This window comes from Triticum urartu, chromosome 7, assembly GCF_003073215.2.
Source record: "Triticum urartu cultivar G1812 chromosome 7, Tu2.1, whole genome shotgun sequence".
In the NCBI taxonomy this organism is placed as follows: Eukaryota; Viridiplantae; Streptophyta; class Magnoliopsida; order Poales; family Poaceae; genus Triticum; species Triticum urartu.
Window position 1 is genome coordinate 76,465,144 of NC_053028.1, and position 16,941 is coordinate 76,482,084.

A 16,941-nucleotide genomic window follows, 5' to 3' on the forward strand; every position below is an offset into this window, starting at 1 on the left:
CGTCCCCCTCGCCCTATCGCTTCCACTCTCAGATGGGTCCGAAAAGATCTTGCTCACTCCGGTTGTTTCACCCCATCTGATATGTTTCCAGTCAAAAAATTTGGCCCCTTCGATCCTCCCCCGATTAACCTCAAGATCCTCATAGAAGGGATCGGAGTTGGATTCAAGTCCTTTGCCCAGGCTGTGGCCATGGCGGACAAGGCACCTCGAGCGGGGGCGCAGAACCAGCACGCGCCTCCACTTCACAAAAACCCTGTCTATCGCCAACAGGGGGTACGGGGGGGAGGCATCAACAACCCTGCGGCTGGCCCTTCCAAGGCTGCTGCGCCGCGACAAGCTCCACCAACTGCAGATGCACCTCCGCCGCCTGCTCTCCCTGCGCCAGTCTGCAGATCCTCGACGAGAGATACAAGGATATGGTATGTTTTACCTGCGGCAGTCCTGGACACTATGTTGGTAACTGCATCGAAGAAAAGACCTGCTTTACATGTGGAAATGAGGGTCATAATGTCAACAACTGCACGACTTGGGCTCACCCGCATCCTGTTGCGACATCCGTTGGCAGCTCTGCTCTTGGATTAGGCTTCTACCATATTGATGCCCTGGTGGGAAGGGAAGCCAACTGGTTGAACTTTAGGAACTGTGGAGAGGTGTAGATTTTGAAAGGAGGCATTAGCCAAGCTGACCTAATCAAGAATCTGTCTGGGATCTTCTGTAAGAATAAGCAATGGTCGTGGCAAGTTAGGACTCTGTCAGAAAAGAGGTTTCTGGTGAGATTTCCCCCATGGAAAAATGTGGATGAGCTGATAGAATTCCCTACTTTTGATCTGCCTATTAATGGGGTGTCTGTGACAGCGAAGAAGTGGACTGGAGCTATTGACCCCTTCAGTGAACTAACTGAAGCTTGGGTTGCCATTGAAGGGTTGTCTTCTAAGTGGTGTAAATGGAAGGTGTTCTCACATATTGATTCATGTTTTGGTATCCTGGTGGATGTTGACTGGAATGGTCTAATGAAAAGCTTCTATGAGAAAGTAAGGATCAAGATTGCCTGTAGAAATCCAGCTAAAATTTTGTTTGACAGAATTATGGAGATGACGAAGAAATTATACATTCTATCTTTCACTATGGAAGGCTTTAAACATATAGGAGTTGATGACCCTAATGATGACAATGGACCTGCTGACATCTCTGTGGATAAGGATAACAAGGAACTGGGGAGTGAGGAACTTGATAAAGTTCTTCGGGAAGATGGAGAGATGATATTGACCTTCCTAATAAAGCTACCACCTCTAAGAACTCGTCTGCATATAAAGCAACAAGAATAGATGATAGTATCACCTTTCATCTTGCTGCACTTCTAGAAGCTTGTTGCTCCCCTGAGAAAGAAGTTGTTGCTGATAATAACAGGGCAATGACATGTGTGGTTGATGCACCCATCCCCTTCACAGAAGCTATCAAAATTTTGGGTGTGCCTAGTGAGCGGGGTGTTTGTTTAACCACTCCGCCTCCCCCTATTGCAAAAACTGATGAAGCTCCTCTCAGTGGCATTTCCCCTATTTCAACGCAGAAAACATATTGCTCCGAACTGCTGAGAGATATGGACAACTCTATGTCTGATACTACGAGTGAAATTGAGGGCTCGGAAAATGAGATGGACACATTTGAAGCTCCTGTAATCAACTGCTTGAAGATGATGGAACTGGGGACAGACACCGTGGCTACTGCCAACATACCTCCCCCTCCTACTGGCAAGAAAACTAGTACCAACAAGTGGGGTCTAGTGGTTGCTCCAAGGCCTAGTACCAGAACACAAAATAGACAGAATATGATTGAGAAAGTTGTTGCGTATAAAATGAGGAAGAGCCTGGAGATCCCTATCACCTTCAAAAGTAAGTCTTTTACTAATGAAGCATGTTCTACGTTAGAGGCTTATGTCTCTGCTGTTGATCTTAGAATTGGTAACTCTGATACTGATAAAATTTCCATTATTAACGATATTATCATAGATGAAACTGAAAAATACATGCAATTTTCTTCTCAAAATCCTGAAATATCCTTACCTGATGATCTAGATGACAACTTGTGTGACCTAAATGGAGTTTGTACTCCAACAAATTGCAGTTCTGGCTCTAACAGACCAGTGGGCATTGCTGGTTCTGTTGGTGGTCCTAGAAATCTTTCTAAAGGTGGGCTTTATAGCCTTTCTCATCCTTCCAAAATTCCATGATAGGTGTCTTTTGGAATATTAGAGGTTTAGGACAAAAAGGAAAACTCTAGTGCCTGCCTGATCTTGTTAATAAGTAAAAACCAGATTTTATAGGGTTTCAAGAAATAAAAAGAGAAACTATATCTGATTCTTTTTTAAGTGTTCTAGCTGGCTCTACTCCATATATGTGGCATATATTACCTGCTAGGGGAATACTTATGGGGATTAATTCCTGCTCCTTTGAGCTTATTGGTATCGTTTGCAAAAAATATTGTATGATCAGTACTCTGAAGAGAAAAACCGATGGGTTTTGCTGGCACTTGATAGCAGTCTATGGTACATCTTATGTTGTGGATAATGTGGATTTTAATGCTGAACTACACAAAGTGATGGGTGGGTTATCCTTTCCCGTTCTCTTTGGAGGAGATTTTAACTTGGTTAGAGAGGCCAAGGAAAAATCTTTTGGCAATGTCACAACTCATGGGCCTTTTTATTTAACAATTGGATAAATAAGTGGGGGCTCATGGAAAATAAGTTAGCTAATAGGGTTTATACCTGGAGCAATAATCAAGAAAATCCTCCTTTTGCAACTATTGATAGAGTTTTCTCTTCAGCTGATTGGGATAGTCACTTCCCCCTAACTACTGTGTGTGCCCTACCTAGGGTGGGCAGTGATCATGCCCCCCTACACTTCAGTTCAGGAATGGGGGATGCAAAAATAACAAACCTTTTAGGTTTAAAAATGGTGGCTAGGGCAACCTATTCCTATGCCCTGGTTGAGAAAATTTTGGCTACTCCATCACCCTTCAAATCTGCTATTGACACTTGGCAGTTCAAAGCTAAATTATTTAGGAAGCAGGTGAAAGGATGGAGTATTAACCTGGAGGCTGCTATGAAGAAAAGAAAAAAAGATCTACTAGAAGAGTTTGACATCTTGGATGTTTTCTCTGAACAAAACAAGATTGGGGCCGAGGATATCCTCAGGATGAAAGAAATTAGAGAAGAACTCCAGGAAATATGGAAGAAAGAGGAGACTGTCATGTAGCAGAGATCTAGGGATAGAAAATTTCTTGAGGGTGATAAAAACACGGCATACTTCCATGTTGTTGCTAACCAACGTAGGAGGAAAAACTAGCTTTCAGTTCTGGAAGGTGTTGAAGGACCTGTTTACTCCACTAAAGATACGCTGGATGTAGCAACTGACTTTTATAAGAAACTTTTTGGGTTTGAGCCTAAACCTAATATCCACTTGGGTGACCGATTTTGGTCTGCTGACGAACTTGTTACTGATGCTGAAAATGAGCTACTAGAGAAACCCTTCTCGGAGGAAGAAATCAAGGAGGCCATCATGGGGTCATATGCTAGTGGTGCACCTGGATCAGATGGGCTCTCCTTCTTATTCTACCAACATTTCTGGGAGGTGATTAAGGGAGATTTTATGGCCCTGGTGAGAGATTTTGAGCGTGCGAGCCTGGATATCCAGAGACTTAATTACTCTATTGTTACGCTTATTCCTAAAGAGCCTGATGCCAAGCATATGAGGAAGTTCAGACTAATTTGCTTGAGCAATTGCTCAATAAAAATCTTCAGTAAATCCATGACTAACAGGGTCTCTCCGCTAGGCCATAGGCTGTTGTCCCCATGTCAAACTGCGTTTGTACGAGGAAGATTCATTTTAGATAGCATAGTTACTGCTCATGAAGCAATCCATGAGGTGCACAAGTCGGGTAGACCTGGGGTTGTCCTCAAAATAGATTATGAGAAAGCATACGACAGAGTGAACTGGGTTTTCCTAGTTGAAATGCTAACCTCCAGGGGTTTTGGGTCTAAATGGATAGGGTGGATCTTATCCACTCCACAGCAAAGCTCCTTTTGTGTTAAGATCAATGATGTCTTGGGTCCATATTTTGTGGGAGGGAAAGGTCTGAAATAGGGCGACCCGAGCTCACCCATGCTTTTTAACCTTGTTGCGGATGTTTCTCTCGAATGCTTGCCAAAGTTGTTAATGGAAATATTATTTCGGGGATTATTGCTCATATCATCCCTCGAGGGCTTATTATCCTACAGTATGTCGATGGTACGATCCTATTCCTAGATTCAAATTCTGAGTATGCAAGAAAACTTCAATGGTTGCTTGCTTGCTTTGAAAGACTTTCTAGATTGAAAATCAATTATGATAAGTGTGAATTAGTTCCTGTAAACTTAGATGTTGCGGTTGCTAAAGTTTTATCTCAAATCTCTTGCTACAAATGGGGGATTTCCCCCTTAAATATCTTGGGGTCCCACTACACTACCTCAAGCTGAGAAGAGTGGACATCCAACCCATCATTGATAAAATAATTAAGAACTTTTGTGGGTGGAAAGGAAGGCTGCTCAGCTATGAAGCCAATCTGGTCTTGCTCAAGTCTTGCATTGCTAGTATCCCTATGTACTTGATGTCGATTATCAAGTTTCCTAAATGGGCCATTAAAGCCATTACGTCGTAGATGGCACATTTTTTCTGGGGGAACCTAGATGATAAGCATAAGTGACACCTAGCTGATTGGGGGCTTATCTCCAAAAAAGGACTTTGGTGGTCTAGGTGTTCCCAACTTGCGAGAATTCAACATGGCTTTGTTGGCGGCCTCATGGGCTAAAAAATACTTTCAAGACTGTGATAACGAATGGATTAGATTGGTGGAACATAAATATAGGAACAATAAACCTAACTTGCTTTGGTCCAAACAGGGAACGGTTCCCCTTTCTGGAAGGGTGTAACCTGGGCTAGCTCGTGCTGGTGTAAGGCCTTTCTATCGATGGACATTTGGGACTGGGGAGAAAATTAGTTTTTGGCACGATATCTAGGCGGGGGATTCTTCCCTCAAGACCCAATTCTGGGATGCCAACAACAAAACTGTGTGGTTGCCCAAGTTTGGGATGGGGAAACTTTGAAACTCTCTTTTAACAGATGTGTTTATGAGGGTTTCCTTACTAAATGGTAGGGTCTAATCTAGGTAATAGCTACCAAAAAACCAAACTATGAGGAAGACCACCCCATTTGGATGTTAGAACCATTGGGGATGTACATTGTGAGTTCCTTTTATAATGTGGTCAACTGGGGTGGGTTATCTACCCCCTTATGAAAGAATTTTTGGAAAATTCTGGTCCCACATAGATATCTGGTGTTCTTATGGCTAGCTTATTACAATAAAATTCTTACTAGAGACAATTTGTGTAAGAGACGTCCTGTTAATGACATGACATGCCTATTTTGCAGTGAAAATGAATCAGTCCATCACCTGTTTTTTGATTGTATAGTGGCTAAAAACATTTGGGAAGATATTGCTAAATCCTTTGATTTCCAGTACCCCAATAATATGATTGAGTTATCTAATCTTTGGAGTATTATAATAAGAAGTATATAGTAAATATTGCTTGTGTTGCTGCCATTTGGAGCGTTTGGACCATGCGTAATGATATGTGTTTTCAGGACGTGCCATGGACAAGTACTCGTGCAATATTGGGAAGGGCCAGCTCTTTACCTCATCAATGGAAAATCCTGTGTGAAGGAGACCAGTTGGTGTTACTATGGCGCTGTCTCCTGCTCCTGGACCGTCAAAGAGAAGAGCTGCTGCGGATCGCCTGGACCGGAAGCTCGGAGTTGAAGCGAAGGGTGGACTTAGCGGCTTCATACTGAGCGCGCACTCGGGGTGACCCTCCCTCCCTGGGGTGCGGGATGATATGATTGGTCCTAGTCTTCCCCTGCATTGCTCCCAGTAGTTGCAAAAACAAAAATGGAATACTATGTTGCTGGGCTGTATAGCCGGACTTCTGCTATCGCTTTTGCCGTTAGGTTTCATTTTTTATTTTTGTATATCCGATCCTACTACTCTGGCTAGATCCGAGAGCTTTGAAATGTTGGCCTGGGCGCTGTGCCCTGTTTTTAATAAAAATGGGGTGGGGGAACCCCTCTTGATAAAAAAATATAGTGAGAGCTCACAGGGGTATATATAGGCGGGGGAGATGAGATCCGTCCCCGAGTTCGACACGGACATGAATCCAAGGAAGAGGCAAGATCTGCTCGGAGTTGGTAGCTACAATCTACAACCGAGGGGCGTGCTTCCCGTGTCGGCGAATCCTATTTGGCGTTGTAGGTGCCCGTTAATGTGTATTCTGCAAACGGACGCCTGTAGCACCCCGCGCTGGGCCGGCCCATCTCACACTTTTTCCTTTCCGTTTTCTAGATGCTAAAAAGGAGCGCGTCCGGTGAGGTATCAAACTCCCGACATCCACTTCGACATAACAGAGAGTAACCACCGCGCCACCACGCCCAACATGTTGACTATTATCCTTATACGTCTTTTCTTATTTCACCTTTCCATTTACCTTTTTTCGTTTTTCGTTTTTTGTTTTTCATTTTTTCGTTTTTCTTTTTTCTTTTCTCTTTTTCTTCTTGCTATCTTGGTGACTTTTCTACAATTCGTGAACTTTTTCTTCAAATCGATGAACTTTTTTCAAATTTAATGAACTTTTTCCAAATTCAACGAACTTTTTCCGATTTTAATGAACTTTTTCTAAAATTCAATGAACTTTTTTTTTACAAATTCAATGAACACTTTTCAAATTGGATGAACTTTTCTTCAAATTTATGAACATTTTTTTTCCAATTTTTAGATTTTTTGAAAATCCATGATCTTTTTTTAATTTCTATGAACTTTTTCATCAATGAACTTTTCCAAGTTTGTGAACTTTTCTTCAAAAATGATGAAAATTTTCTAATCCCGATTTTTCTTCCAAAAAATTGACACGATACAGTACATGGTTATGTGCAACAAATATCGTTGCGCCCGTGTTATTATGTGTTTCACGCTGTCCCTAAACACTCAAGGCCGGTGAGTTGGAATCACGTTAATAGCTACTTTGGGGGGGGGGGGGGGGGGGGGGGGGGGGGCGTTTCCGCGCTAATTTACCGTTCGACGCGTTTCGTGGGCCGGCGCAACTTGCAGGGCGCGTGGGCACCGTTTCTCCTAGCCGGCGCTTAAGGCGCCGACTTGGAGCTCCCGCGAGAACTCCTGTTTGACGCTCGTTGGCCTCATATGAAGCAGCTTCCGCGCAGGATTTGCTAAAGGTCGCGCAAATGGGCCGCCCATTTGCAGGTAACGAATGAAAAACTTCATGAAAAAAATAAGCCACAGTGAGGAGTCGAACTCATGACAACCTACTACAAAACTATGTGTTGTTGGCCACTTGGGCTGGCAACTATTGCAAGCTAAACTACAGTGCTAACCATTAAGTACGCAGTCACAGTTCTTATTTTGCATGCTAAATCCGTTTTTTAATTTTGCAATATTTTTTGGAAAATGCGACTAATGTTTCAAAATGTGCAAAATTTCAATATTTGAACAAATGCGAACATTTTTTAGAAGGTGAACAAAAATTGAAAAACATGAACAATTTTTTATATACGCTGAACAATTTTTAAATATACATTGAACATTTTTGTAATATACACTGAACAATTTTTAAATACACATTAAACATTTTTGTGATATACACTAAACAATTTTTAAATACACGTCGAACATTTTTGTGATATACATTGAACAGTTTTTAATACATAATGAACATTTTCTTAAATCTACGATGCACAGTTTTGCAATACACGTTGAACTTTTTTCTAATATACAAAAAATTTGAACAGATTTTGAAAATGAGAATAAGTTTTGGTATTCTATACAGTATTTTATCTTTTAGAAAAAATATTGAAAACAGAAAAAAAAAGAAAAAGAAAAAAAAGAAAAAGGAAACAGAAAAACTGTAGCGCCTACGTAGGCCGGCCCAACTGTGAGCGTCTTCAACGGGGGCACGACGTTTTGACGCCCACGAGCGTCAAATAGGATCCACCGTGCGTGTTACCCTTCGCAGGAGAGTCCTATCTGCCGCTCTCTGCGGCAGAATGTCGACCGCACGCACAGATGGCGATCCCGACTGGGCCGGCCCATGTTACTTGCGAAGAACGGAATCTTTAGCACTCGAAAAAAAGAAAGAGCTAAGCAGGATTCGAACCAAAGACCAGGTGCTCCGCAAGAAGTCCTACGCAAAATGATTAAGAACCAAACCAAGCGCTGACCCGTACGTTTTTAGTGTTTTAAATAGCAAAACATTATTATTTTTTAAAGGTGAATGTTGTATGAAACCCTGGACAGTTTTCAAAATTGGGAATAAAATTTGGAAAAACTCAAACATTTTCTAAAATGGCAGACGGATTTTGGAAACAGGAACATTTTTAAACTCCCCCAAAAAATTGAAAATCCGAACATTTTTCCGAAAATGAGAACATTTTTCAAATTCTGAAAATATTTGGATACGCGAACATTTTTGAAAAATGGGAACATTTTTTGAAATTCCCGAACAATATTTGAAAACACGAACATTGTTTGAACTCATGAACAAAATTTGAAACACAAACATTTTTTTGAATTTTGCAAACAGTTTTTGAAACTCCAGAACAAAATTTTAAAACACAAACAATTTTTGAAATAAGCACACTTTTCAAATTTCGAAACATTTTCTAGATATGCGAACATTTTTCGAAATTGGGAACATTTTTGAAACTCCCGAACAATATTTGAAAAGAGGAGCATTGTTTGAACTCACGAACAAACTTTCAAACACGAACATTTTTTTGAAATTTGCAAACAGTTTTTGAAACTCCGGAACAAAATATAAAAATAAAAATAATTTTTAAAATTTGCAAAGAAATTTTTGAAATGGGAACATTTTATTAAACTCACGAACAAAATTTGAAAGCAATATTTGAGATCCTGAATAAATTTGAAATGTTGTGAAAATTTCAAAAAATGCATAATTTAAAGAAACAAAAACGAAAAAGAAAAGAAACAGAAAAATGAAAAATGAAAAAAAGAAACAAAAAAACGAAAAACAAAAAAATGAAAAATAGAAAACAAAAAGAAACAAAAAACAAGCCAAAACGGTTCTAGAACCTTCTAGAAGGTTCCCAAAACCGGGTAAAACCAGACTGAAACATTCGATAAGGTTTCCAAAACCAGATGTGATCGCCTCGTTAGCTATCTTATATGGGCCGACCCAGTTGTTCGCTTCCTGTGCTCGCTCTATGCGTTGCCGCCACATTTTGAAATCACTAGTTGAGGAGTACTCATTGCAAAGATCACTCCAACTTCCCAGGTTGCGACAAGTGGCACACATGCAGCACGCCACTTGTCGCAACTTGAGAGTTTTTCTTTTTTCGTAAATTTGTTTATTCAAAACATTTTATCTCTCCAACCGTGCGTCCAAATCTCAAACGCTTTCACCGTTGAATTCCTCGCGTCGAGATCTTCAAAACTAGATCCCATGTTGATAGGTTTTGACAAACTTTTCTTTCAAAAAAAACCGAATCGGGAGCACGGGTTTTTTCCTTTCCGAAAGAGGCACGCTCGTGCCTCTCACGAAATCACAACCGTGCCTCTCGCGGAAGCAAAACCGTGACTCTCGCGAAAGAAAACAAAAAGAAGAAAAAACGCGTTTTTTTCGTTTCCGAGGAGGCACGGCCGTGACTCTCGCGAAAGCACACCCATGCCTCTCACGGAAGCAAAACCGTGACTCTCGCGAAATGAAAAAAATAGAAAATGCGTTTTTTTCGTTTCCGAGAGGCACGGCCGTGACTTTCGCGGAAGCAAAACCGTGACTCTCACGAAAGGAAACAAAAACAGAAAATGCGTTTTTTCGTTTCCGAGAGGCACGGTCGTGACTCTCGCGAACGCACAACCGTGCCTCTCGCGGAAGCAAAACCATGACTCTCGTGATAGGAAAAACAACGCATTTTTTTCCGTTTCCGAGAGGCACGGCCGTGACTCTCGTGAAAGCAAAAACGTGGCTCTCGTGGAAGCAAAACCGTGACTCTCGCGAAAGGGGAAAAAAGAAAACGCGTTATTTCGCGCAAAAAAAAATTCAAATTTTTTTGGGTCCAAAAGCTAAGGACGACCCATGAAAAACCAAAACGACAAAAAAAACCCGAAAAAAACCGTTCAAATAGCCGAAAACGCATGTGAAAAAATAAAAAAACAAAATCCGGAGAAGGCGTTCAAAACGCGACACGTGACGAATGACTGAGAGCGTGCCACTGGCGAGGCTCCCGAAGAAGCACTCGTTAACTAGTGGCTCCCCCCACATTTAGTCGCAGAGAGCGTCAAATAGAAAATTCCCCTTCGCAGCAGGTGGAAACCAGGGAAACTGGGCCGAGAAGCAGCGCGCAGCCATCATCGGCCCAGAAGAGATGCCGCCCAGTTCGAAAGAGAAAAAAAACCATCCGTTTACTCCCCGTCGCCGTTCGATCGCCATCGCCATGACCCTGCTAGCTCCGCTGCGGCCTGCGGGTGATTGGACGATCGGTCGATCGCCGCTGCCATTTGCGCACCAGCGCGGGATTGTGGCCGCCGCTGCCGTCCGCGTCACCGCAAGAGGGAAAGCGGCTGGCAACGCCATGGCCGCCGCCACCGCATGGCTGCACCATGTTGTCGAGCTCGCGCGCGGCCGCTGCGGGAGGCGCCAAGGGAGCGCCGCGTTGCAGCGCGCAAGCAGCCGCAGATGAAGGGCGACCAACACATAGCCCGGCCCGCAGTGCAACGCTGGAGGAGGCATGCAGTAGCCGCAGCAGGAGCCAGCCAGAAGCCTGATGTGAAGTTTCAGTTTTAGAAACTGAATTTATAAACCGCTGAAACGAGGCAGGCAGCAGCTGAGCAGCAAGAGCCTGAAGTGAAGTTTCAGTTTTAGAAACTGAATTTGTATTTTGCGAGGAATCTAGAACTCAAATTTATCTGAGATTGTATATTAATGTTATCACTTTAAGAGCAGGTCATTTATGTTTGTCAAAATGTGAGCACAATACTCATTGATAATCTGGGTTGGGTACCAAGGTGCTAGGGGTTGCCGGGTTGGCCCCTGTACTGAACTTGTATTTAAACTTCCTCTTTTCTACCAACAGAAAGAGCAGTGCTGCTGTCAATATTTTGAAAAACATGAAAAACAAAAATTGAGAGCATATCATTGATATTGTCCATTTGTGAGCATATCGGTGAATTGGAAATCATTGTAATATAGTGCATATGTGGCAAAGGAGATCAATTAAACTACCAAATTGAACCGACTAAACTGAATTTGAGAGCAGATTAATGAAACCTTGGTAATATAGTGCAGGAAGCAACAACAACAACAATAACAAAACCTTTAGTCCTAAACAGGGTTTTGTTTTTTCGAAAAGGAGGTTAAAACCCCGGCCTCTGCATCAATCGATGCACATAGCCATCTTTATTAATTATTTAACAAAAGTTCTAACAAAACATACATCAAGCCATCCGAAACCACCACTTACACCTACAAACTCAATAATGTGGAGTGAACTCACTACCCACCATCTAAACTGGGGTCGTCGCCAATCCTCCCGCTGACATATTAGGAACCTACAACCGGTGCAACAAAACCTAAAGTGTACACTGCATGCATACGTTTTAGCAGCCACCACCATCATCAAACCGCTGACTCATCTCCGGGAAAGAGATCCGCATAATCCTTGCCAGTCCGGCCATCCATCAGCGCCGCGACGGCGCCACCGCCCTACGCTCGTCCATCTAGATGCATCCACCTGCCAACCTCCATACCGTCGCCACCGCTAGAGTTGCCACGCGGAGCTCACCACCCATAGCAACTCTCCCTCGGACATCCAAGCCTCCCAAGACGGCGCCTCCATGGAGGGTATGACGCGTTGGACGCCCAATCCAAGACGAATTTTGGACTTTCATCCGGGAGGGGGCGGAGGTGGATATGAGGGATCTCAGCTTCGCCTGCAAGGAGGGTAATGGCGTCGAGAGACGTCGCCGATGCCGGGCCGAACCAGCTGACCGAAGTTCCCTCCGGTCCCCATCATATACCACCAACCTCCGTCTGCTCCGAACCTAACAGCAAGCTGTGAACCGAAACCTATAGAAAAAAGAAAGTGCCATGGGGCTCAACCCACCAAAAAGGAGGATCGAGGAGAACATCCGGCACAGGTCCATTCAGGCGTCGGATCAAGGAAGATCCGACCTGGCCAAGGACGACCCCCCCCCATGCTAGCCGATGACGTCCAAGCGCCAGATACAGAGGTACCCGACCCGAACCTGGCGGCACGCACAACCATCAGGTCTTGCCCACCACGTAGTCGCCATACCGCGTCGCGAGCACACACCCAAACCATTGACACACCGTGCACACTGCGCTGTCGGACCCCACGCTAGCCCGACGCCTCCTCACGATCAGGCCATTCCGCGCCAGCCATGACGTGCAATGGGGAGAGAAGCCCCCCCCCCCCCCCCCATGCTGGCCAGGCTTCGCCCGGCAGCACTGCTAACGGCGGCGAGGAGGGAGGAGAGGCGGGGGAGGTTCGCTCGGCGGCGGCTAGGGTTTCCCCCGGGTCACCCACAGGAGCGACACGAGGGGGCTAGATATCCTATCATGTTGTCCTATATGATTTGTTTTCTAAAACTGGTTCCTATCAATCTCAAACAAGTTGGCATAGGCTAGAGCTGAAACCCACAAGATCTCGTAACCAACTCATGATTCTGGCACATGAATAGCTAACTTTCACGCACCCCCTGTCCATGGCTAGTTCTTCGCTGGGGCTAGCGAACGGTGACACGGGAAGGACATCCCTCAGCTCTATATCGCAACAATCCATATAGCCCACCCTTTACATAGCGCTCACATCCCCATAATGTAGCACCTATGTTGTCGACCCATGCGGATTTTTTGTTCTCACCGGTTTTGGGCAAGTTTCTCTATCTGTCTTTCTTCTGTTTTCTCTGGATTTTTTCTTGTTTTTTTACTACTTTTCATATTTATATATTTGAAACACATAAAATCTTTTGAAATTTTGTATATTTATTTCATTGTATCTTCCAAAATTAACAGAAATAGACATCTTTTCTGACAGGCCAGACAAGCAGCATCAGCAAAAGGTAGCGAGCAAGCAAGCAGGGCGAACAAGCGGATCACCCTAGACGAAAGTTGCATTATGTATCGCAAGCACAATGACCTACTAGGATGTATGGATCCATGCGCTTGGTTTAGTAGTTTTTGTTAGTTTATGAGATAGGTTTTCTGAAATCACTAGTTATAGGGAACCCCATGGGGGTTACCGCTCTTGGCTTGGCAGAATGACAAGTGGTGAGATGTTGCATGCAAAGGGCTGCTCCCCTGTACTCCGCGCTTCACAAGTGGCGCAAGGAGAGGCGGTCGCTTCCGTTTTCCTTGTTTTTTTTTGCTTTCCTATTTTTGTTTTTTTAGTTTAGTCCTTCAACACGGGTAGAAAAAGGGCCTGTAGTCCCGGTTCGTAAGGGCCTTTTGTCCCGGTTTTGGAACCGGGACTAAAGGGTCGGTACTAATACCCTGTCCCTTTAGTCCCGATTCAATCCAGAACCGGGACAGATGGGCCTCCACGTGGGCAGTGCGCGGAGCCCAGGCAGGAGACCCTTTGGTCCCGGTTGGTGGTCCCGGTTGGTGGCACCAACCAGGACCAATAGGCATCCACGCGTCAGCATTTCTGTGGCCGGGGTTTTTGGTTTTTTTGAAGGGGGGGGGGTTGGGGGTTAATTTAGGTATTTCATATATTGTGTTAGCTAGCTATAATTAATAGAGAGAAGTGTCATCTCTTATGTCCGTGCTTGGTCGACGCTACGTACTATACATATGTATAGAGAGGATTAGACACGCTAGCTAGCTAGTAAGCAAACGAAGTAAACAGAAGATCGTCATGAACATATATGCATACAGAGAGAAGTGATATCGACCACCTCTCCTTCTCCGAGAGATTGGTCGAACAACAAGTTCTCGTATATCTATCCGACACTACCGGCTACATATATACAATAATTATCTCTTACAAATATAATCATACGCACTCAGGGTCCACATAGAATTCTTCGTCTTCAGGGATCACGTGGTCAAGAAAGAATGCTGCCAATTCCTCTTGAATTGCTCGCATGCGAGCTGGTGCTAGGAGTTCATCCCGCTTCCGAAACATCTAATTTAAAAAAGGGGGTCAATACATATATATATATATATGAATGAATGAAACTCAACACAAATGATGGTAATAAAATAAAATTGTGAATGTTGTTATTTACGTACTTCATATTGTTCGTCAGTGTAGCCCCGCTCACAGGTCGTGTGGCGGATGGACTCGCAAACGTAGTATCCACAGAAATCATTCCCTTATTCCTGCCACAACCACTTTACAAGAAATAGAGGTCAATCAAACTGATAAGTAAGAATGCCAAATGGTATTGATGAAACTAGTGCTTGAATGACTAGTAGATGCGCGGAACATGCTACTATAGTACTTACTTTTGGGTGTCTAAATTGCAGCTCCTTCGGCAGTCCCGGAGCTTTTCTGGTGAATTTTCTCCAAACCCTGCCGGACAAAGAAAACAATTACTTGATATATCAGGAAATGAACAAAGTTGCTGATATGGTGGATAATGATCGATTTAACTTACTTCTCGAGTATTTGAGTCATGTCTGCATAGTCCTGGGGATCTTTTCGTCTTGAGTCTAAGACGGTTACTAGTCCCTGCTCAAGCTTAATCTCTAGGAGAATATAGTGGAAACTACACACGCATGCATAACTCATCAATTACATTACTATAACCTTGACTAATATATAAGGGAAACCGAATACGCACAAGACAGTAACACTCACTTGAAGTTGTAAAGAAAGAGTATTATATCTTTGTTTTCATTTATTACGAACGATCGTAGCAAGTTGGCCTCGGTAGCTGCGACATGAAATTTAACCTAAGTTGCATCTATGAGATATGTGTTAATGAACCCAATATCACCGACTTGTCTTTTCTTCAATTCGGCGATCTTCAATCTACATAATATAGTGAGGATGATTATAAATATATGCAATGAAAGAGCTGAGCTATATAGAGAAACTTAATGATAGAAGTAGTACTACTTACAGACAGTAGCAGGCGACCGTTGTTTTATCGAGGGCCAATTGATTGAAAAACTGATAGAACTCCTCAAATGGAACAGGCAACAGTTCAATTCCGACGAGGTCATGCTCCTTTTTAACTTTCACATATAAAGTACTCCTCCCCCCAGAGTCTGCAGATTTTCAAGTACCAATCATGCAATCTTCGCATCATCGTTGATAGAGATCTTTCATCTTTGACGAGAGGCTTCCCGTACTCGTATCTTTGTATCTGCAAGTCCATGGGTTCATAATGTACATCGTCGGGCAGGTAATCTGCAAGATTGCTATAACCGGGCACCATCCTCGGATCATTAGCGACGTTGTGGCTAGGCACCTTGAGCGGGGGGCACGATTGCTTTGCTTGTTCGCCGAGCTGGGCAATTTGTTTCCCAGCTCATCGTTCTTTCAGCCTTTGATCACTGACAGTACTTCCCGACCGCTCCGCTTCGGCAAATTCCTTTCCAATAATGCGCTCATAGTTTCCTTTTGGCGGAGACTTCGGTGGTTTTGTCAGGGCAGCCAGAGTGCGCTTCGCTTTCACCGGATCTACCTTCTCCTCCGGAAGTGGATGTCTCTTTGCTTTCAACCCTTGAAACCAGTCATCCACTTCGGTTCGTGCGATCTCGGCGTTCTCCTCCGGGGTCCTCTCGTATGGTAACTTCTCTGGAGTCTTCAGAGAAGGACCGAATCTGTATGTCCTCCCGCCTCTGGTTGTACTGCTAGACGCCGACCGAGCAGACGGAGCGGTTGTCTTCTTTAGTTGCTTACGAGGCGGAGGAGAAGGACTACGACGCGTCGGAGCAGCCGGAGCGGCGGCAGGTCTCTTCCGCCCTTGCTGACGAGGCGGAGAAGGAGGAGGCTGGCTGCTCGGGCGCGTCGGCGCAGGCAGAGAAGGAGGCGGAGTGCCGCCACGCGCTGGAGAAGGAGCCGGTCGAGTGCCATGATCGTCACTCGCCGGAGGAGGAGGCGGTGGAGGAGGCGGAGTGCCCTGACTCGCCGGAGGAGGAGGCGGTGGAGGAGGCGGAGTGCCCTGACTTGCCGGAGGAGGAGGGGGAGGCGGAGGCGTCCAGTTCGGAAGGTTGATGAGCTCCTTCCGCCATAGGTATGGAGTCTTCAGAGCAGACCCCAGCCGAGTCTCCCCTTCATCGGTAGGGTGGTCAAGCTGGAGGTCCTCAAATCCCTCCGTTATTTCATCCACCATCACCCTAGCATATCCTTCTGGAATCGGCCGGCAGTGAAAAGTTGCGCCGGGTTCAGTAGGATAAACAGAGCCAACAGCCGCCTTGACCTTCAAATTCATCCATTGCGTCATAAGGTGGCAATTTTGAGACTCCGTGATAGCATCCACGGGATAGCTGGCAGGAGCCGTCAAGGCATGCTCCGGCTGAAGCAGCTCGGTGGAAGCCACGCTGCTTCTACGCTGAGATGGCGGGGTAGCTTCGGGGGAAGCTTCGGCAGTACGTTTGCTGCGATTTGCTTCTCGTTCCTCTATCGCGTCTACCCTTGCTTGCAGCGCCTGCATTTGGGTCTGCTGCACTTTTTTCCTCCTCTCATGGGATTTGTAACCGCCTGCGTCCGGAAACCCAACCTTTCATGGAATGGAGCCTGGCATGCCTCGTGTCCGTCCAGGGTGCTCAGGATTCCCGAGGGCCATTGTGAGCTCGTCGTTCTCTCTGTCTGGAAAGAACGTCCCTTCCTGCGCTGCTTCGATATACTGCTT